Source organism: Macaca nemestrina, chromosome 5 (assembly GCF_043159975.1).
Source record: "Macaca nemestrina isolate mMacNem1 chromosome 5, mMacNem.hap1, whole genome shotgun sequence".
Classification (NCBI taxonomy): domain Eukaryota; kingdom Metazoa; phylum Chordata; class Mammalia; order Primates; family Cercopithecidae; genus Macaca; species Macaca nemestrina.
In genome coordinates, this window is record NC_092129.1 from 132479644 (window position 1) to 132504166 (window position 24523).

Below are 24523 nucleotides of genomic sequence, written 5' to 3' on the forward strand. Positions count from 1 at the left end.
ACCAGCACTCCTGGGTGCCCTGGTATGGGTAAATAGGTCAGAGCTTGCAGCCAGAATGAGACCACCAAGGGGAGCTGTTGGGAAATCCCACAGAGGACTGGTAGCTCCTTGAACCCACTGCTTCTGTGAGTTCATGGCCCAGTGTCTGTGGTTGCCATTGGTCAAAAGTGTCAAAAAGTTAGACAGAAAGCTGGATATGAAACAAGGAGAGGTAGAACATGATGTAATCTGCCAGCATTTGTCACCCGTCTGTCAACCACATCTGACCCAACTAGCATCAGAGAATCATCTGCCGCCTCACTATATCGTCCACACAACTTCCCTTTTGACCAACTCAAACCCAGAACTACACAGGGAAAGAGATTCTTGGAAACACATTTTTCCGTATAACCAAAATCACAATAGAGCAATTTAGTATCACCTCCTCCCCAATTAAATATGAAATCATCAAGTTTATCTCAAAATTTTTGACTTAAAATGTAAAGGAGATATAACAACACCAACTTCAGGGTCAGGAGACTTGGACTGGAATTGTATCTCATTCCTAGCTAACTTTATCTGTTTAGTTTCCTTACTTTCCTTTACTGGGCCTTGGTTTTCTCAATTTTGTAATAGCTGGTAGTGGGTAAAAGTATAAGGAACAGAGGAATTTTAAAATAGCTTATATTCAAGATGCTTTATTATTTCTCACTAGATACTGTTTGACATTTTTTTTTAGCTCTAAAATTATATGGTTCAAAAAGGCAATGCGTATCTAATAAAGCTCTTTTTATTTTTAAATTACTTGCTTTCCAAATCTGTTCTATTGCACTCAGCCAAGAGAAAAATAAAAAGCATCCAAATAAGAAGACAGAAAGTCAAACTCTGTTTGCAGACTATATGATTCTATACCTAGAAAACCCCATAGTTTCTGCCCCAAAACTCCTACATCTGATAACAACTTCAGCAAAGTTTCAGAATACAAAATCAGTGTACAAAAATCAGTAGTATTTCTATACACCCAAAATATCCAAATTGAGAGCCAAATCAAGAATGCTATCTGGCTGGGTGTGGTGGCTCACACCTGTAATCCCAGCACTTTGGGAGGCTGAGGTAGATGGATCACAAGGTCAAGAGATCGAGACCATCCTGGCCAACATGGTGAAATTCTGTCTCTACTAAAAATACAAAAATTAGCTGGGCTTTGTGGTGGGCACCTGTAGTCCCAGCTACTTGGGAGGCTCTCAGGAGAATCACTTGAACCCGGGAGGTGGAGGTTTCAGTGAGCCGAGATTATGCCACTGCACTCCAGCCTGGAGACAGAGCAAGATTCCATCTCAAAAAAAGAAAAGAGAGAGAGAGAGAAAAAAAAGAATGCAATCCTATTCAAAATATCCACAAAAATAATGAAATTTAGGAATACAGCTAACCAGGGAGGTAAAAGATCCCTACAACGAGAATTGCAAAACACTACTGAAAAAAATCAGAGATGACACAAATGGAAAACATTTCATGGTCATGGATAGGAAGAATCAATATCATTCAAATGGTCATACTGCCCAAAGCAATTCACAGATTCAATGGTATTCCTATCAAACAACCAATGACATTCTTTATATAATTAGAAAAAAGCTATTTTAAAATTCATATGGAACCAAAAAGAGGCCTAATAGCCAAAGCAATACTAAGCAAAAAGAACAAATCTGGAGGCATTGCATTACCTGACTTCAAGCTATACTACAAGGCTACAGTAACCAAAACAGCATAAATAAAAAACAGACACATAGATCAGTGGAACAAAATAGAGAGTCCAGAAACAAAACTGCACACCTAAAACCATCTGATCTTCAACAAAGTTGACAAAAACAAACCATGGAGAAAGGACACCCTATTCAATAAATGGTTCTCAGATAACTGGCTAACCATTTGCAGAAGATTGAAGCTAGACTCCTTCCTTATACCATACACAGAAATCAACTCAAGATGGATTAAAGCTGCAATCCTCAACCTTTTTGTCACCAGGGACCAGTTTTGTGGAAGACAATTTTTCCACAGACAGGGAGAGGGGATGGTTTTGGGAAGAAACTGTTCCACCTCAGATTATCAGGCACCAGAGTCTTATAAGGAGCGTGCAACCTAGATCCCTTGCATGTGCAATTTACAATAGGGTTCATGCTTCTATAAGAATCCAATGCCTCAGCTGATCTGACAGGAGGCAGAACTTAGGTGGTAATGCTTACTTGTCCTCTACTCGTCTTTTGCTGTGAGACCCGGTTCCTAACAGGTCAGAGACCAGAACCAGCCCATGCCTGGGGGTTGGGATCCCTGGATTAAACACTTAAATGCAAAACCTAAAAGTATAAAAATCCCTAGAAAATAACTTAGGAAATAGCATTCTGGACATAGGAACTGCCTAAGATTTAATTACAAAGATACCAAAAGAAATTGCAGCAAAACCAAAAATTGACAAGTGGAACCTTGTTAAACTAAAGAACTTTTGCTCAGCAAAAGAAACAATCAACAGAGTAAACAGAGATGGGATGGGACAAACAGCTTACAGAATGGGAGTAGCATTTGCAAACTATACATCCAACAAAGGTGTAATATCCATAATCTATAGGGAACTTAAATTAACAAGCCACCCCATTAAAAAGTGAGCAATGGATATGAACAAACACTTATCAAAAGAAAACATACAAGCAGATAACAAGCATATGAAAAAATGCCCATATCACTAATCACTAGAGAAATGCAAATCAAAACCACAATGCGATATCAACTCACAGCAGTCAGAATGGCTATAATAAAAACTAAGAAAATAGCACATGCTGGCAAGATTGTGGAGAAAAGGGAACACTTACATACTGCGTGTGGTAATGTAAGTTAGTTCAGCCACTGTGGAAAGCAGTTTGGAGGGTCCTCAAAGAACTTAAAACCGAACTACCATTTGACCCCGCAATCCCATTACTGGGTATATACCCAAAAGAATATAATTTGTTCTACCACAAAGGCACATGCACATGTATTTTTGTTGCACCATTATTCACAACAGCAGAGACATGGAATCAACCCACATTCCATCAATGGAAGACAGGATTAAACAAAATGGTACATGTTCAGCACAGAATACTACACAGCCATAAAAAAGAATGAGATCATGTCCTTTGCAGCAAAATGGACAGAGCTAGATACTATGTTTATTACCTGGGTGATGAAATAATCTATACACAAAATCCCCATGACATGCAATGTACCTGTATAGCAAATCTGCACATGTACTCCTGAACCTAAGTGTTAAATAAAATGTGTTCTATTAAATGTTGTAAAAATAGTTCCATCTATCTTGAGTTACATACCTCAAGGCAAAGGTTGTTCTCTCACAGTGTATCTTGAATGTACTGTTGGGTGCAGGGTCTAGAACTAGACACCTTAAAAAATTGGGTGTGACTCAGCAGTCTAGAAGCATATTCCACTTGTACACATTGTAATAAATCTGGGAACATTATTAAAATACTGATTCCTGAATTCTACCACTGGAGATGTATTTTTTGTGTAATTGATCTGCAGTGGAACTCTGGCATCATTACTTTTGTGCTTTTTTTTTTTAAACTTCCCAGGCAATTCTAATGTACAGTCAGGATTGAGAGAAATACTAAATTAGATCATCTGACAGAAATCATATATAAGACTAATTTTACCTGTCCATAGTTATTTATAAAAAAAATCTTTAGACTCAGGTTATATGATTTCCATCTGTGTAACTGACGGTCTAAATTCTTGGGACAGAATATTCTTGCCAGTTTGCTTTTTCTATTTTAATTCATCTGAGTGGAATTCTTTAAAAAGAGATTTCATGCATGGAAGAATTAAGAGGACCCAAATTATAATACGAATAAATTATTACTTCTTTTAAACAGTAGAAATATAATTGTTTGCTACTCTTGCTTTGTGCTAATGCCTTTTTTTTGTTTTTCATTTATTACTGTCATTATATTTGCACATTTTTGCCTTGGATAACACTATCAAGTGGAAATCACTTACCTTTTCTGTTCCCTAAGTACACAATCATAATCTGTAGAGGATTTAGTATTAAGATGCTAACCTGGGCATCATTTGCTGCATTTTCTTTTTAGCCTCCTATGCCCACACAGGCAGACTCGATGCTTCGCAATACCTCATTTTATCTTAGCCAATTCTAGTCACAAGGGTCTTGACCTTAATGTTTATATCTTGTGTCTGGCCTCACTGGCCTTCTTGGTTTTAAGTAGCTGTACCTTCTGTAACTAGTCTAACCTTAGCACAGATTTTAATAATTCTTTAAAAGTATATTTCTATTCAACCAATTAACTACACAGCAGTTTCCAAATTACTCTCCAAGATGTCTTGCAATTGAGAGCTTTAATTATGAGAAAATAATCATGTATATTGCCTTTTCCATGTGTCATAACTTTCCGACAACAGTGAAGATGAGCATTACAAAGAACGTGTCTCTTATGACTACTCTTTTTTGTCTCATACCTAGAAGGTTCACCTGGTTAGAACCTCTGATTCTGTTTTATTCCTCTGAAAATCTGATTCTGTGTTGAGCCAATAAGCCAGCCCAACAGAAGCATTTGGCAAAGTGAAATAGAGCAAGTAATTCAAATACTTATTATCTGTCAAGCTTGGGTCCAAGAATTTTACACATATCATGCAATTTAATATTTAAAACCATCCTATAATGTAGATGCTATTATTATTATTATTATTATTATTATTATTATTATGTTTTACACATAAATAAACAGATTGAGGAAAAATCTAAGACAAATTAGAAAATGGTGTAGCTACAATGTAATCTGCATGCAATGTCCAGGTTCTCAATCAGCTCATGCTATTGTTGTTCCCTGAATTCATCCATCCATCCATCTGTCCATCCATCCATCTGTCCGTTCATCCATCCATCCGTCCATCCAACCATCCATCCATCCAGTCAGCCAGCCAGCCAGCCAGCCAGCTAGCCAGCCATCCAGCTGTCCAGCCATCCAGCCATCCACAAAAAGATGTTCTGCATGGAAGTAATGCTATACATTCTACTAAAATGTTCTGTTTACCCCTTCCTAAAACTCTTCGTAGGCCCTTTCCAAATCCATTATTTATGCTTTTCCTGCTATCCTCCATGCAATAAGAGGCCAAACCTGCCAGATTATCTCAAAGATTATATTCTTGCTGGATAGTCTTAGATTTAGGCAAGAAAAAGTACTGGTCGAAGATAGGAAAAGGGAGGAAAGAATTGTCCATGTATTTCTTTTCTTCTCATCTCTCCTTTGGTGCTTTATCTTTGGAGTAATTGTTAATTCTTCCATAACTACTGCTTTTGCCTAGTGGCCCCCTCCTCTACAGTTCCAGTGCTCAGCTGATGTCTGTTGGTTCATGGATTTGTGTAGTTTAGACTAAACTGCATTATTTTAAAATTGGTAACATTTAAATTTTTTTAAATTTTAAATTTTAAATGACAAAACATTTAGGAATCCTAGATTCTCTTGAAAACTAGCTTTGGCAATACAGAGTCTCACATTACCATATGGTGAAAAGTAACTGGTGCCATGTGGTTTGAGGCCGGGTTCTCTCCCTCTGCTCCACCTACTTTGCCACCTGCCTGATACCTGTAATTATGTGAGATTGCTGTCTGTCCTCTTGTCTGTTGGACACTACTTGAATTACATAGTCAGAGGAACCATTGTTCTTTTCTAACAATAGGAAGCAGAATGAGAGAATGTGGATGTTGGCATAGGAGAGTGTAGGCTAGAGACACAAAGCTCCCCAGTGATGGAGGAAAAAAGCCTTCCTTCCTTGTTTTTTAGTTGGTAGATTCAATTAATCCAGGTTCAAAATCAAACTACTAAGCAGATCAATGGAAAACATAAGGGTTTCAGAACTGTAATGGATTCAGCATGGTTTAGAGGATAATGTACCTCTAATTACTGGAGTACAGTGTTGGGTTTGGAGAGTGCAAACGTAGGACAAACCCATGAAGGCAGAGTGATATGTAAGAAACCATTTTTTTTAAATGTTCTAAATTGTAAAAATAATAGCCTAAAATCAAAAGAATTAAAAATATTGCCCTAAGGAATAAGGATAAGGATTTTTCTTTTTCTGGATACTGAAAATTTGCTAGATTGGGTATTTACAGCAATATTTCATAGCCCAACACTTAATAGATTTTTAATTACATTTATTTTCAGCTAGTTCTTAGGTTATGTAGCTTCAGGTTAATTTTTTATCAGCCTGTACCTCCTACTTTTTCTTGCTATGTGGATGGTAAAAAATATTATTCTTTATAAGGCTGTGGCATGGACTTCAATTTTGTAAAAAAAAAATAGAAGGCAAAATCTGGAAGATGTTATTTTACAGAGATGATACGCCGATTACTTAAAACAAGCTTATTTATATTTTTGCATTAAATATTTTTTCAAAATCAATTTCAAGATTATTACTGATATGTTCAATTTAAATATTTTATGAAGAATAAAAGAAAATAGGAGGTAGGAAGAGAGCCTAAAAGTTGATTCACTTTTAGCTTTACTTTTATTTCTTTCCTTCCCAAAACTGTAGAATCAAGGGTATTTTAAATTCCCCAAATCATTGAAAATGCACATTTATTTTATTTTATTTTTGGGATGGGGGAGATTTTTCCTACTCTTTTAATTTTCCTAATTTTTATTAAAATAAGCATCAAATTGCAGACTGGTTACTGATTTGTTTTGATTAATGTATCTTCCTCTCTATAACTTCTCCTTGCTTTTAATTTCATGGCAAACATTAGCTAACGATACAACAAATGACTCCTGTCTAACATTTCAAATCTCAGAACTCATAGGCAATGGAAGGAAAGTTAATGCCATGCTGAGTAAGCCAGAGCAGGTTAAATAATTTGCCATAGGTATGATAAAGAAAAAACTTTTCTTTATTCTTAGCTGATTCTTAATCCCTTAGACTAGAGATAATATTTTCTGAATAGCACCAGGAAATGGAATGAGGTATAATGACTGGACTCTCAACAGAAGAATTGTGTGAAATAAACTATATGACCAGAGGCCTTGAAAATCAAAATGAGTATGACATGGCTGTCTGGTATCTGATCACTGGTGAATGTGTCTCTTCCTTCATTTGTCTTTAATTATTGTTATTACTATTATCATTATCATCATTCATCTATTATTGTAATTTCTCAGTTGAAGGAAATTAATGTCAGAAATAGAATGCTTTACTTAATTTGTACCCAAGCCAGTGCTAGTTAATACTCATAGAATTCCCAGTGCCCTGTCAATGCACTTCAACCCTTCCTTGTTGAGTCTTTCTTAATTGACTCCACTGAAGCAAATCCAATTTCTGTTCTCAGTACTTGTACACATATGTGAAGAATGCTAAATTTAAACTATTTCTGCTCAATTTTGTGCTGTCAACTCTTGACACACCAGGCAGAATGCAATCACCTGAATTTGCTTTATATCTTATTTTAAGACCATTTAATTGGAATTATTTTGTGCCATTGTTTCAGGACAGTATTAAAGTGATATCCTAGAGGTGAAAAGCAAATACTTTATTCGACTCCATCATCCAATCTCTCTAAAACCACCTTCTTTGCTTTGTCTGCCTTATTTGATTTATATATGAGATATAAGTGTCAATAACTTGTTTTTGATGGGTGCAGTACTGCCAGGAAAATGGATATTGTTGAACATTAAGCTATAAAGAGGGGTATGAAGTATAATTCAGATGGGCTTCATGACACTTGTCCCTCATATGACACACATTCTTTTCATTTCCAATTTCAATGGAACAAGCAAAAAGAACGGTTTCCAATCTGTCCCACCTCATAAAAATAGACCTGTGTTTAATTCTTTAGGACCTAAAATTATCCTTTGGATATTGTCAACCAATCATCCAAGGAAAACGTTCCTAGCCAAAGTAATAGAAATTCTAGGTATTGAGATGACTAAAATATTACTGTTACCTTGCTTTTAATAATTGCACAAAATATTACAGAAACCCAAATGTGATGATAATAGTGAGATAGTGGGGTACTTCTATCTCCTTTTTATTAAACTGTGCCATTTTCTCAGTAGCATACTGCAGTTTGCAAATGTAATACTTTTTTAATAGAAAGAGATTTAATCACCGACTCTGATTTTTTTAAAATATACTAAAGGAATTGTGTTTGTCAAAGCCCAAAGCCTCATTTAGTTGTCACCAAAGATCTTACATGAAATATGCTACTTTTCTTTCTTATTATAGTTGATGATGGAGGATAGGGGTTCCAATTAAACTTCTGTTCTGGTTTCTGTTATCAGCCAGTTGGATTATAAATGCTACATCTCTAAAGTGCAGAGCCTGATAGAATGTTGGCTGCCTGAATTTCACATGTCCAGTTGTTTTTGAGGAGAACCTATTGATTATGTCACATCAAGCTTGTTATGTATAAACTAGATTTCCTCACAGAAATCAGACTATGCTGTTAAATAGTTGGCATTGAGTCAAGAGTTATTTTTAGTTCCAATTTACTAGGAAGAAAAGAGTATGTAGTCAATTTCTTCAAAAGGAGTATTAAATAAATAGAAGAATGTAGAATTTCTCTGTCCTAGGCTTTTAAGCCTACATCATATCATGTCTCTTCTACAAATACTAGTTAATAAATGCATAATTTCAAATTTGGCAAACATAAAAAACCCTAATATAAAATACATTACTTTAAGCAAACTCAGAAAAGTTAATTATTTTGTATTTATATTAACACTTTTACTTTTTTCTCCTTCAGTACATGAGTGACTTCTGGGAAGCTATGTACTCTGGATAAGGGTCTGTAGTCTACGTAGGTGGCCCTATCTGAACAAAGATCTCTAATTGTAGTGGAGTTATTGGACTGAAAACCAATCCTTAGCAACTTTAGGAAGATTGTCAATTAATGACTAATGTCAATTAAGCTGTGATTGTTGATTTTTTAAAAATATTATACTTTAATTAGAAGAAATTAATTGAATTACATTTTTCTCTTTTTAAGCTCTTCAACCATCAACAAAAGAAACAGGGAACCTAGATTAACATTTATGTAAACTTTGTTCTTGCATAACCATACTAGCTGCTTAGAACAGAAAGATACTAGCATAGGATATTTTGTAGTAAGTATCTGGGTTGCTTCGCTCTGTCAAAAGATTAAAAAAAAAAAAAAAAAACCGCACAGGCTATTGAAAATAATGAATTGTAACAACTAGGAGGTGAATTTTCCCTAAAGGAAGATAAGGTAAAGTAGGGGACAAAGTGTATTGGGAAAGCAGATACTCTGAAAACAAGGGCATCATTTGTAAAACTCCTTCCTGCTTCAGTGAAACTTTGGTCTTAATAACTTTCCATGGTGATCTCCCCCTTCAACCACTAAATTGTTTCTCTTCCAATGGCAGTTTTACTGATGTAAAGGTCTAAACATGCATAGTTTCTTTAATCTATATCCCCAGAGACTCCTTGGGCAAATGGATAACACCACAGTGAGAAATCTATAGTTTCTCCATTTGTCTTAGAGTTCAGTAATCTCTTCATTTAAATAGATTGCTTTAGATGGATTTATCTTAATATTTGTTAATTTCGGTAATGTTTTTTCTTTTTTTACTGACTACCTTTTGTTTACCTACCTTTTGTTTTTTCTTTTCACCATCACCTATAGGACAGTAAAAAATTAGTAATATATAATAATGTTATTTAATACTAGAAATAAGAGCTTTGAGATTGAAAATGACATTCTCATTAATGGTGAGATGTTGTTTGTAGATTTCTATCTCTCTGGCAGTTTTGTAATTTTGAATTGCATTCCTTTGGGTTCCCTCACCATATATGCCATCTGCATGGTTTAAAATTTAGCCGATATATTTATGTTTATAAGCTTCACATTTTTTTGGCAAGTCTAGCAGTAGATTGTCTTAGTCCCCAAGGCACATTTAAAATTGAAAATGGAACTTTTCTCCAAATATTTTTGTACTTACATAGGAAATCCAGAATGGTTGCATAAGGGTTCCTTAAATTCTAGCTTGAATTTGCTGTCACCCTCAGAGAAATACCTTAGATAACTGGTTCCTGACCTAATTGTGCTTTTTAGCACTCAAAGCATGATTGTGTATTTAAAAGTGAAAATACTTCACTGTTGGATTTCTCATGTTGAAAGGGCAACTAGATAACCATCCTTTACAATTCGAGGATTTGAACAGTCGCTATTAGATTGAAAAAGTACTACATATTATACAAAAACAAGTGTACATATTGTATATAAATAGCTACAAGACCTTTAATATCAGTAATTATGGCAACATTGGAAGAGTTTGCTGTCAATAACATTTATATACTAAATACATTAGCAGATTTTCTGAAACTTTGACATGGGTTTCCTATGAGTGCTGAGACTCAAAGGCCAAATTAGATTTTACAAAGTTATGGATCTCTCTTTCATTGCCCAATTAACTATTTTGTGAACAGCGACATTTATTATCTATAAGTAGATATTTTAAAGATCAAAGAGAGAGAGAAACAGAGAAAACTCTATTTTCTTTCTCTTTGTTTTCTCTTACTTTTTTCAGCAACCACTTTTCAAAAAGTAGAAAGATGAGAGCAAGATTAAGAGGAGGAGGAGGAGGAGGAGAAAGAAAGAAGCATGTTTATTTTCTGCAATCTATAAAAGCACACAATTCATCCAGAAATTGCAGAATTGCATAGGATTAGATAGGCTTCATTTTGAAAGTCTTCATTATGGGCGTGTTTTATTCAGCGTTTGGGTCTAGTTATTAAAAGGAACTTTATTTCCACACTGCCTTCTTCAAGAGAGTATTTCAGAATTCAACTAAGGGGTGGGGCAAAGGGAAGCGAACACATGTTTTTATGAGCTTTCTAAATCATCTGCTAGATATAAAGTGATCCATTTGCACTTAATGTGAAATACTGGCCTTAATTCACAATTGGGATGAGGAGAGAGAAGGAAAGCACAATGAGGTAGTCACCTATTATTTATCATGCTATCAAGCCCTGTAATTAAATGAAATTATGGAGACTGAAGATAGAGAAATTATACACTTTTAGTAAATAAGTACGATGTGACACAGAGGGGAAAAACTAGTTTTTCTGAGTTAGAACATGTGTCCAAAATGTTGAGTTTTGTGTACTAGATGTAATAATTATTTAAGAATTGAAAGAAAACTCATTTATTTTGTACAAAGCTAGTGGTTGAATACACATCAGAGTATCATGATGATTTCTGGGTGAAATCCTCCTGTTACAGAAAAATATCGAACAAATTAGATAACCTTTTACTTTTAGATGGCTTTGACTGTTACAAAGCTCTGTTTTTAATTTCTTTGAGACAGTGTCTCACTCTGTCACCCAGGCTGAAGTGCAGCGGCACAGTCACGGCTCACTGCAGCCTCAGCCTCCTGGGCTCAAGTGATTGAGTAGGTGGAACCACAGGCATGTGGTGCTACGCCTGGTTAATTTTTAAATTTTTTGTGTATAGAGTTGGAGTCTTACTATCTTGCATAGACTGGTCTCAAACTCTTGGACTCAAGTGATCCTTCTCCCTTGCCCAGCGCGAAGCTCATTTTTAATGGTGAGATAAACTTTTACCTTTCTATAATTACATGACAATACTCTTAAGTTGTTCCTGAGGATCTAGGATGCAGGTGCCACTGGGGATAATTTGTAATATGTCACTTTGCTAAAGAGGTGGAAATACATTTGTGTCTTATGCTAATATATAGGCTGCTTCAGGGTTCTACTTTCAGGTGTTTTTGAGACTGTTGATATTAAGCGTCATGGCTATTTAGTTGCTGTAAAACTACGGACACCATTTAACTGATTTGTGATATAGGTAAACACATATTTGAGGAAAAGTTAAGATATTTTGTATTTTAATGAAATAAAATAACCTTTGTCTGAAGATTCAGTTGTCATACTAATGTATGCAAATAAAATCAGAGTTTTAGTAGCCACTGTGCCTCTAAAGGTTATATTCTTTTAATTAGAATCAAGCAATTAATTCTAAAAATGTCTCTATATTTTTCTAGAAGCATTGCCCTTCTTTACCCAAGGCTCTATATATCTTCCCATTTTATGTTTTAACATGCAAAATAATTAAAACGTATGCTTTGCTTCTTACTGGAATTAATTGCCCCTCTTTTAGCATAGGTGGATTTAATGTAGCTCTTTGGAATCGTGTGGCTTTCTAATCTGTATGCACTTGTTGATAGGTCATGTTAGAAGACACTGAGTTTTTGTTATCATGTTGACACCTTAAATCCCACACTGCTGTTTTACATAAGTGAAATTAGCAATAGCCAATGTCCCTTCTAGCATAAACTTGTATTTTTGAAATAGTTAATAAAGATAATGAAACTTTCAAAATATTACCCAAAATTTTAGTTCTCCTATGTTAATAAGTAGAATTAAGCTAAAATTCAATTTCAAATCAACACAACACTGAATGCCTTCTGATTGTATGTTTTTTTTGTTTGTTTGTTTCTTATTTAATTGAAAATACTCAAAGTGTGGGGTTTAAAATGACTGCTTTAACATGCTGGGTTACTTAATGCTGTTACTTCACTCCTTCCTTTTGTCTTTCGTGCTCGAAACACTATTATAAACATTACTCATAAGTGATTTTAATCACTGTTTTAGTCCTTCAGTTTTATATTCAGTCAATAAACACTTATTGAGTACCTACGGCATGTTAAGCACTAGATGAATACTCCCCTAAGAAGCTATCAACTCACTCTCCTGTAGCACCTTTGAAATAGGAGCCAGGTTTCAGCTTTTGTCAAAGCCACTGCTTGCAACCAGTTAAGATTTGCTTTAGTGTAGTGCTTCTCAAATTTTAATGTGCTCGGGAATCATCAGGGGATTTAATTAATGTCAGATTTATATTCAGTAGGTCTGCGGTGGGACCTGAGATTTTGCATTTCTCATAAGCTCCGGGTTGATGCAGATGCTGTTGGCCTGGGGACCACACTTTGAGGAGCAGGGCTTTAAAGATGTGATTTCTTTGAATAGGTTTGTATATCCACCCATACAATGGAGGCATTTGCTTTTGCAAATAAAGATGAATTTTTATAGAACCTACACACATTAGTTTTGTAATTATGGATTTGTCTTCTTTGCTTTTATGGTATTTATCACATTATAATATCATTAATTGCATGCGTCTCCTTTGCTATATTTAACTTTCTTGAAAACTGGCACTAAATTCTATTTACTTTTTGTTTCTATCACCTATGATAGTGTTTACTGCTCAATAAATCATTGATGTATATATGCAGAAATTGTTAACACTGTTGATTCTTACACTTAGTTCCCTTTTCCTACTTCCTAAGGGTTAGAAAGAGGCTTTTGCTGACATGTTGCTTTTGGGTTCATTTTTCTACTTTGATCTAAATTCAGCTCACCTTTCCAAGGAGTGAAATGTTCAAAGTTGAGCAAAACCAGTGTCAGTTTTAATGCGAAGTAAAGAGATTGGCAGGATTTTGAAAAAGGGGCAAAGGGAAACAGAAAGTCTTGTGTCCCAGGAAAGATAATCTTTGAAGTGGAGGAGTTGTTAAAATTTCCAAGTGTCTGGAGGGAAGTGACCAAAATCAGAGACCGAAGTGAGTGGAAGTTGGGCCAAGTGTGGTGTGTACTAGATGTATTAGAGAGCAGTGTCCAGGGTCTTCTTGAAAAATAGGACAATGGAGAGACCATAAACAGTGCTGAATGAGGTGACCTCTGCCTTATTTTCCAGTCCCTGAATTACGGTGTTGCCAGTGATATGGTGGTCAGCATGGTGGGAGCTATAAAAACCATGGAGATGGGGATATAGGTTTCTACATGACCCCTGAATTTTCAGAGCTGCAGACACATCCTCTCACCACCCCTCCAATGGCCCTCTTAACTTTCTTATTAGAATTTATAACAGTAGTCCAGGAGTAATTTCAGCTTCTTAGTAAGAGTGGTGGTAATAGTGAGAAATGTTTCTGCACTATTTCAGTGACTAGATAGAATTATTATAATGTGGTAAGATGTGTGTGTATGTGTATGTGTGTAAATATTTAGGAGCCAGAAATAAATGTATTGTTTGTAAGGCACAGAATGAATTAAGTTAAGAAAAATATCAACTTGTCAGAATTATGTCTTTGCTCTTATAGTCGTTTTTCTCTTGAAAATGTCATAACAATGTTAGTAATTATACTTAGATCTTATTAGGTGCAAGTGTTTTTTTCTTATGGCTTTACATATATTAACACATTTTATCCCTTTGACAGAAATACTATTATCACCATTTTATAGATAAGGTAACAAAGGCATAGCTTGTTTGAGTAATTTTCTTAAGGTACCATAACATTAAGTGGTGGAGCTGGGTTTTAAAACCAGGCAGCTTTGGTTCTAGGGTCCGTGCTTTTAATTACTACACACCACTACCTACCGCATTAATGATTGTTTCTCATAAACTTCCAGAGGGAGAAATATACAACTAAAGTTGACTTATATAAATAGAATTGAGAAGATAATAAAATTCTCATTGTAGCTGTGTTAACAAATAGGAGCTGAAAAGTTCAGGCTCACGGGATTAGGATTTATACCTCTAGAAGACATTCCAAGTGGTAATACATTCTATTTTTGTGTGTGTGCCTAACAGTATATCCTATATGTCAATTGAAAACCGGTTGCTAAGAAAAGCCACGTAAATGTATATCTATATTTATATAGGACATTCCATGATGATTCTCTTAATATTCTTAAAGACAATATGAAAAAATGAGTAGCCTGTCTTGTCCCTAACTAATTGAACAGATAGCTGAAGAGTATTTAGTAATAGATTGATGTAAACTCTATGAAGATCTCTAAAATTTGGACCCCCCACTTGGCTTTCTTTTGTTCAGCAGTTCGATCCATGGTTAGAATGGTGAAAGAAGAAATGCTTAGCACTTTGCAGGTAATGCAAAGCTGGAAAGGGTGGCTAATAGTTTAGATGATAGCTACTTGCCTTAAAAAAAAAAATCTTTGTAGATTGGAACTACAGGCTGAAACTAATAAAATGAAATTTTACTGGGCTATTGTAAATTCTTGTTTATTGCACATTTATAGGATAGGCAAATTTATGGCAAAATTCCTGTGGTTTTATTTGACTCCCTGCTCAATATGAGTCAATGTGGTGTTAACAGATGCTTAAAAAAGTTAATGCATTCTTAAACTGCATTAATAGAGGCAGAGAGTCAAGTTCAAGGATGGTAATAGTTTCACTATAATCTGAACTGCTCAGACCGTGTCTTGAATATTATGTTCAGTTCTGTAGGCTACATTTTAAGAGTTGCTGAAAAGGTGGATTGCACCTGGAGGGTGACTGGAATGTTGAAAAGATTGGAAACCATGGTGTTTAAGAAATTGGGCACATCTAACCTGGAGAAGAAAATAATAAGATCTTATAAAAGTTCACATTTTAAAATGCTTTCTCTTTCTTGAAGAGAGGTAGTAAGGTATAATTCTAGAGAAGTAGATCCAATAGGTTAGAAGTTAAAGTATTAGATATATTTTAAGTTATGGACTGAGAAAAGATAGAAAAAGACTATTTGAAAAGGTACATGGGGTAATGCAGAGTAAGTGACCATTTCTACTTTTTGTTACAATATAGTTTATTTTAAATAGTAGTTTGTATGAAGAACATAATAATGCTCAACTTAAGGCTGCCAGACAATTTGGAAGCATTGACAAAAAATAAAAGTTATCTTCCACCTTACAATCCCTGGTCCATCAATCACCAAATTGCTGACATAAGCACTGTTAACATCTTTTATGCATTTTCCTAGAAATTGTCTGTGAATGTATAAGATGGCAAAGACACATGGACAAACAAATGTATATACATATGTAAGTGTGCAAGTCATTTTTAACACTAAAGGGATACTGTACATGGTTTTCTGGTGCCTGCATTTTGAACATACCTTTTCATATCAATGAAATGAAATCAGTCTTACTTGTAACTTGTTTAGGATTTCTCCACTACCTAGAAACATATTAATATACATTTAAGTGTTTTTATTTTACATCAGTTATTATAAGCTTGACTATAATAACCTCTCTTGTATGTCTATCATTTGTTTACTTAGGCCTAATTGCCAGAAGTGAAGCTTCTAGGTATAAATGTTTTAAGAATCTTGATGATATCTTTTAATTAATATCAAAAAAGATTATAGATTGATACTTTTCTCAATGATGTATAAATAATTCCAACACCTCTACTTGATCAACACTGAGTTTATCAATACTTTCAGTGATTTCCAATCTGATGGGTAAAATAAAATTTTCTGTTTTGATTTCTATAAATGGCAAATTTAAACTTAATTTTGTGTATTTAGTATTTGTGTTTGTTCTTTCATGAATTCCTGTTCATGTTTTTTGTTTATATTTTAATGGATTGTCCTGTGTTCCAAACCATTCAGTGTATTTTTTTCATTAAGAATTCTAAATTTTTTCTAAGTGATACATAATTTTTCTCTTCTAATATTTGACTTTTAATTCATATGCAGTTGTTGTACTAGTGGTCCCCACTATCAATTTTGTATTGATTTTGATTACCAGCAAAATGAAAAGAAAAGACAAAAATAATATTTAATTAAGGAAACCAACTGATTAAGAAAGTACAAAGTTCTTTCTCATTTGTCAATAATATCCACTTTTTTGGGTATCAAAATATATTTAAAAAGGAAACATTACATCTCATAAAAATAATTTCAATTTTAAATAAATTGAAATAAAAAGGAAACAACAAAATTCCTTGAAAATTATTCTAGATACAAAGAAGAGCTTCACTGCCCAGTGCGGTGACTCACGCCTGTAATTCTAGCACTTTGGGAGGCTGAGTCGGGCGGATCACGAAGTCAGCAGTTTGAGACCAGCCTGACCAACATAGTGAAATCCCATCTTTCCTAGAAATACAAAAATTAGCTGGCTGTGGTGGTGCATGCCTGTAATCCCAGGTACTCGGGGGGCTGAGGCAGGAGAATTGCTTGAACCCAGGAAGCAGAGGTTGCAGTGAGCCAAGATCGCGCCATTGCACTCCAGCCTGGGTGGCAGAGGGAGACTTCGTCTAAAAATAAAAACCAAAAACCAAAACACAAACAAATGAAGAGCCTTATTAAAAGACATCTGTAAGTTGTTCTGAAACGTAAAACAATTACCACTACCATGTTCATTAAACATTATTTTGAGATTTAATTTAAAATCACAGCTTTGACCAGGTATCAAATAAAAACCCAAAGTATGTGAGTTGATTTTTTTTTTCTTCCCAACTTTTATTTTAGGTTCGGGGGTATATGGGCAAGTTTCTAACATGGGTAAATTGCATGTCGCTGTGGTTTGATGTACAGATTATTTCATCACTAAGGTAGTGAGCTAATTTCCATTCCCACTAGCAGTGTATAAGTGTTCCCGTTTCTCTGCAACCTCACTGGCATCTGTTATTTTTTGACTTTTTAATAAGAGCCATTCTGACTGATGTGAGATGGTCTTATTGTGGTTTTGATTTCATTTATCTAATGATTAGTGATATGGAGCATTTTTTTCATATGCTTGTTGGACACATTTATGCCTTTTTTGAGAAGACACATGGGCATGTGTCCATTGCCCATTTTTCAGTGAGGTTGTTTGTTTTGCTTGTTAATTTGTTTAAATTCCTTACAGATTCTGGACATTAGACCTTTATTGGATGCATAGTTGACAAAAATTTTCTCCCATTCTGTAAGTTGTCTGTTTATTCTGTTGATAGTTTCCTTTAGTGTGCAGAAGTTCTTTAGTTTAATAAGGTCCCACTTGTCAACTTTTGCTTTGTTGCATTTTGAGGACTTAGTCATAAATTATTTCCCAAGGCTAGTGTTCAAAATGATGTTTCCTATTTTATTGTATGGTTTTTGGTATCTCAATTTTATTCAGTTCAACTCTAGTTTTGGTTGTTTCTTTTGCTAGATTTGGAGTTAATTTACACTTGTTTTTATGTACATCTATATGCATACAAACTAGAAAACATAGAAGAAATGGGTTTTCTTCTGGAAAGATACTATGTCCTAAGATTGAAATCAGGGAGGGAGAGAAACCCTGAAGAGACCAGTAACAAGTTCCAAAATTAAATCAGTAATTAAAAGCCTACCACCAAAAAAAAAGCTCACAGTCCTCGAACATTCTTATAATTTGAGGTCTTACATGTAAATCTTTAATCACTGTTGAGTTAATTTTTGTACATGGTTAAAAATAGGGGTCCAGTCTCGTTCTGCACATGACTAGCCAGCTATCTCAGTACCATTTATTGAATAGGGAGTCTTTTTCCCATTGCTTATTTTTGTCAACTTTGTTGACGATAAGATGGCAGTAGGTGTTTGGCTTTATTTTGGTAACACGATGTCTCCCTCTTTGTTCTTTTTACTTAGGATTGCCTTGGGTATTCACGCAGTTTTTGTTCTACATGAATTTTAGAATTGTTTTTTCTAATTCCGTGAAAAAATGTTATTGATAATTTTATAGACATTGCATTGAATCTGTAAATTGCTTTGGGCAGTATGGTCATTTAAAAAATATTGATTTCTTTCTATCCATGAGCATGGAATATTTTCCCATTTCTTTATGTTGCCTTTTATTTCTTTCAGCAGTGTTTTATAATTCTCATTGTAGAGATTTTTCACCTCCATAGTTAGCTGTATTCCCAGGTATTTTATTCTTTTTGTGGCTATTGTGAATAGGATTGCACCCTTGATTTGCTCTCAGTTTGGACATTATTGGTGTATAGAAATGCTACTGATTTTTATACATCAATTCATATACTGAAATTTTGCTGAAGATGTTTATCAGATCTAGGAGACTTTGGGGAGACTATAGGGTTTCCTAGGTATAAAATCATATCATCTGTGAAGAGAGAGAGTTTGACTTTCAGTCTTTATTTGAATGCCTTTTACTTCTTTCTCCTGCCTGATTGCTCTAGCTAGGACTTCCAGAACTAGGCTAAATGGGAGTGGTAAGAGTGGGCATCCTTATCTTGTTTTAGTTCTCTAGGGGAATGCTTCAAGCTTTTGCCCAATCTAGATGATGTTGGCTGTGGGTTTATCATAGGCGCCTCTTATTATTTAGAGGTGTATATCACTTCAATACCTGGTTTGTTGGAAGTTTTTAACATGAAGGTTGTTGAATTTTATTGAAAGCCTTTTCCACATCTATTGAGATAATCATGTGGTTTTTGTTTTTAGTTCTGCTTATGTGAGGAATCACATTTATTGATTTGTGTATGTTAACCAACCTTACACCCCAGGAATAAAGACTACTTTATCATGATGAATTCGCTTTTTCATGTACTGCTGGATTTGGTTTGGTAGTATTTTGTTGAAGTATTCATCAGGAATATTGGCCTAAAGTTTTCTTTTTTACTGTTTCTCCGCTAGATTTGAGTATTAGAATGATGCTGTTCTCATAGAATGAGCTAGGCAGGAGTCCTTCCTCCTTGATTTACTGAACTATTTTCAGCAGGATTAGTACCAGCTCTTCTTTGTTTGTTGAATTTGGCTATGAATCTATCTGGTCCAGAGCTTTTTTGGTGATAGGCTTTTAACTACTGATTTAATGTTGGAACTTGTTATTGGTCTCTTCAGAGTTTCTCTTTCTTCCTGGTTCAATCTTAGGACATAGTATGTTTCCAGAAGAAAACCCATTTCTTTTATGTTTTCTAGTTTGTATGCATATAGGTGTTCATAAAAACAGGAGTAAACCAACTCCAAATTTAGCAAAAGAAAAGAAACGACCAAAACTAGAGTTGAACTGAGTAAAATTGAGATGCCAAAAACCATACAATTAAAAATCAATGAAACCAAAAGTCTGTTCTTTGAAAGAATAAATAAGATTGATAGACCACTAGCTGGACTAACAAAGAATAAAAGAGAAGACCCAAATAAACATAATCAAAAATGACAAAGGAGATATTACTACCGATGCCACAGTTGATTTTTATTGTTTGTTTAAAATGTATGCTAGTGATTTTTCATTAATGGAGTGTGTGTGGTGTGTGTGTGTGTGTGTGTGTGTGTGTGTGTGTGTGTGTGGTTTAGCTTAAGTATGTAAATTTCCATTTTTTTGACCAGTTTTTTATGTACCTTTCAGTTAATACTTACTGGGTTTTAGAACATCAAGGCACACTGTGTCAGTCTTTGTGTGCTGCCTGCTAGCTAATTTATGTACCTGACATTTCTGGTGGATTGTGGCCAAAGAATGAGTAAACTGCAAACATTCCATTAAACTGTTAAGGAATAGAATGGTGCCAATGGGAGCAATCTATTTTCCTTTATACTTGTATGCTAATAAAAAGATATATCAAGGACCTCAATAATTAACATTACTTTGTGACTTTTTTAAAAAATCAATTTTTATTAAAGTTGAATTCTCACTATTTGTCAGCTTATGTATTAGTAGTTGAATAACCAGTATGATAATAATGTACTATCATTAAAAAGTACATGAAATGTAAACATATGAAGTACAGTGAGAATTTAATCTCTCCTTTCACCGAGTTTAGGACAAAAGGAAATGTCTCTCAAATATCAGGCTATAAACATTACATAGAAAAGTCTGGCAAATACCGAAATTGAATTCTGGGTGTAGTTTTGGGAGTTTGGATACAGACTGTTAAAACTTTCATAGAGAAATATAAAGAATAAAACCAAACATTACTTTTGCTGCAAGTGTTTATTCAGAAACTAAAATTTGGACATTACCAATTGCTCATTTTCTCTTTTTGTGAGCTCCAGTTATGGATCTAGTCCCAAAGACTAACTTGCCTAACTTTTCTGCCTAACTTTTTACTGCCTAACTTTTCAGATAGTGCACAACTACTTTCTACCTTCACTAACAATAATTAAATACAAATTTAAAATGCAAGGAAGCAACATTCTTCAGTTATCAGCTTGGAAATTTTCAAAACATCTCATGACACCAGATTCTGGTAGGTTATAGGGAAGCTAGAACTTTGTACAAATTAATACAGCTATAAATTGATACAACCATTTTGAAAAGCCATCTAGAAAAATTATCAAAATTCAAAATATGTATATCCCTGCAACAACAAGAAGAAGAATTTATTTTATAAAAACCACTTTATATAGCCATGCAATGATAGATGTGTAAGAATATTTAGCACGGTATTGCTAGAAATAGTAGGGTTTTTATTTCAAATAATGGGTATTAAAAATATTAACAAAAGTGACTATTATATGGGTCATTTTCAGTTTTTTCTTTATATTTTCTATACTGTCTAGAGGTTTTATAATGAGTATATGTAACTTTAACTTAAAGACATAATAATAATATTTGATTTAACAATAAAAAAGCAAAGTATAATATAGAAAGCATGTTACTTAATTTATAATAAAAAATAATATAGAAAACCATAACATAGGAATTAAAGTGGTTTTGTGTACAGAAATTGAGTCTTTTTAAGCTAAAGTTCTATATCTTTGGCTCCTGAGCAGCTAATACTATTTTATAAAATGACATAATTTTTTAGCAGGCAAGATTCTTGGACTGCCACTACTTGGAATAAAGAGAATGGGGCACTTAGCAGGAAATGTGACAGAAACAATGCTTGTATATGTTGTCCTAGAATTTACATAACCAAGACATCTCCCAGGCTAATTTGGAACCTGATAAATAACTCAAAGAACAAATCTGGAGGCATAACGCTACCTGGCTTCAAATTATACTACAAGGCTACAGTAACCAAAGCAGCGTGGTACTGGTACCAAAACAGAGATATAGACCAAGGAACAGAACAGAGCCCTCAGAAATAATACCACACATATACAGCCATCTGATCTTTGACAAATCTGACAAAAACAAGAAATGGGGAAAGGATTCCTTATTTAATAAATGGTGCTGGGAAAATTGGCTAGCCATAAGTGGAAAGCTGAAACTGGATCCTTTCATTACTCCTTATACAAAAATTAATTCAAGATGGATTAGAGACTTAAATGTCAGACCTAAACCCATAAAAACCCTAGAAGAAAACCTAGGTAATACCATTCAGGACATAGGCATGGGCAAGGACTTCATGTCTAAAACACCAAAAGCAATGGCAACAAAAGGCAAAATTGACAAATGGTAACTCATTAAACTAAAGAGCTTCTGCACAGCAAAAGAAACTACCATGAGAGTGAACAGGCAACCTACAGAATGGGAGAAAATTTTTGCAATCTACTCATCTGACAAAGGCCTAATATCCAGAACCTATAAAGAACTCAATCAAATTTACAAGAAAAAAACAAACAACCCCATCAAAAAGTGGACAAAGGATATGAACAGACACTTCTCAAAAGAAGACATTCATACAGCCAGCAGACACATGAAAAAATGTTCATCATCACTCGCCATCAGAGAAATGCAAATCAAAACCATAGTGAGATACCATCTCACATCAGTTAGAATGGCAATCATTAAAAAGTCAGGAAACAACAGGTGCTGGAGAGGATGTGGAGAAATAGAAACACTTTTACACTGTTGGTGGGACTGTAAACTAGTTCAACCATTGTGGAAAACAGTGTGGTGATTCCTCAAGGATCTAGAACTAGAAATACCATTTGACCCAGTCATCCCATTACTGGGGATATACCCAGAGGATTATAAATCATGCTGCTATAAAGACACATGCACACGTATGTTTATTGCGGCACTATTCACAGTAGCAAAGACTTGGAATCAACCTAAATATCCATCAGTGACAGACTGGATTAAGAAAATGTGGCATATATATATACCATGGAATACTATGCAGCCATAAAAAAGGATGAGTTCATGTCCTTTGTAGGGACATGGATGCAGCTGGAAACCATCATTCTCAGCAAACTATCACAAGAACAGAAAACCAAATACTGCATGTTCTTACTCATAGGTGGGAATTGAACAATGAGATCACTTGGACACAGGAAGGGGAGCATCACACACCAGGTCCTATTGTGGGGAGCGGGGAGGGGAGAGGGATAGCATTAGGAGATATACCTAATGTAAATGACGAGTTAATGGGTGCAGCACACCAACGTGGCACGTGTATACTTATGTAACAAACTTGCATGTTGTGCACATGTATCCTAGAACTTAAAGTATAATTTAAAAAAAAAAAGAAAGGAAAGAAAGAAGCAGTTGCTGAAGTTACAGAAGAAGTTACTGAAACAAGGTTGACTGAAGAAATAATGGGATAGACCAACACAGAGATGGTCCAGGATGCAAGTGGAAGAGGAGCCTCTCCCTAGTTCTGAAGCACTGTTTGATATTAGAATCTCACACTATTATAATTAGTGATAGCGTTCACATTGGATATAATATTTATTTATTTATAGACAGGGTCTCACTGTGTTGCTGTGTTGCAGAGGCTGGACTGCAGTGGTGGGATTATAGCTCACTATAAATTTAAACTCCTGGGCCCCAGTGATCCTCCTGCCTCAGCCTCCTGTGTAGATAGCCAGAACTATAGGTGCACACTACCACACCAAGTTAATTTTTGCTAGAGATGTGATCTTGCCATGTTGCACAGGCTGGTCTTGATCCCCAGGCCTCAAGTGATTCTCTCACCTTGGCCTCCCAAAACTCTAGGAATATAGGCATGAGCCACCATTCCTGCATTGGATAGAATCCATAAAATATCAGTCTTAGTTTTAAGGCATTCACTAATTTTTACTTTGCTGAGTTGAGAGTATTGAATATAATTGTAGGAACTTACTAGGAAAAACAATCATATATTATTCTAATTTAGAAAGTTACATTTTGTTGAATATAAACCGATTTAGGATATTCTTAAATCAATTAGGGAATTATTGGGCTAACATCGCAGCTTTGTTGTTTAATTTATATTGGGTTGAATTTTCTAGTATTTCCAGAAGTGGTTTCCCCCAGCCCCAAATAAAAATGTCAGACTCCAAATCTTATCTTTTTTTCTTAAACATTGATATTATTTAATAAAAAATACTAACATTCCTCAAATAGATACAGATATGGATTATATGTAGATATATGTACAGATACAGAAATAGATGTTAATATAGATTTGGATGTAGATATAGATATATGTGTGTGTACATGTTTGTGTATACAGTCAATCCTCATTATTTGAGATTCCCTCTACTAGCTAAAATGTATTTGTAATCCCCGAATCCATACCCATGTGTTTCTGTGTTCATGTGTGCACATTTTGTGCAGAGCAGTAAAGTACTTGAGTCACCCGAAGCACACTTTCCCAGTTGAGGTAGGACCCTCAGCCTTCTTGTCCCAGCTTTCATACTGTAAACAAGTGTCCTTTTCATGGTCAGTCTATTTAGTGCAGCATTTTTCACATTTTTGTGCTTTTTGTTGGTGATTTCGTTGTTTAAAATGTCACTCAATTACAGTGCTAAAGAGCTCTCCATTTTTCCTAAGTGCAAGAAGGCTGGGAATTGCTTTATGGAAAAAAAAATACAAGTATTAGGTATGTTTTGTTTAGGCATAAGGTATA

General features: G+C 34.8%; 1 non-coding gene across 3 annotated transcripts in view; it reads left to right on the top strand.

Moving 5' to 3' along the window:
* The first annotated feature begins 11544 nt into the window (after positions 1 to 11544).
* Positions 11545 to 24523, top strand: part of LOC105490938 (uncharacterized) — a 202177-nt gene continuing 189198 nt past the window's right edge. For all 3 annotated transcript variants that reach the window (XR_011623664.1, XR_011623665.1, XR_011623666.1), the window contains exon 1: positions 11545 to 11599. This is a non-coding gene — a transcript (uncharacterized protein). The remainder of the gene's footprint in view (positions 11600 to 24523) is intronic.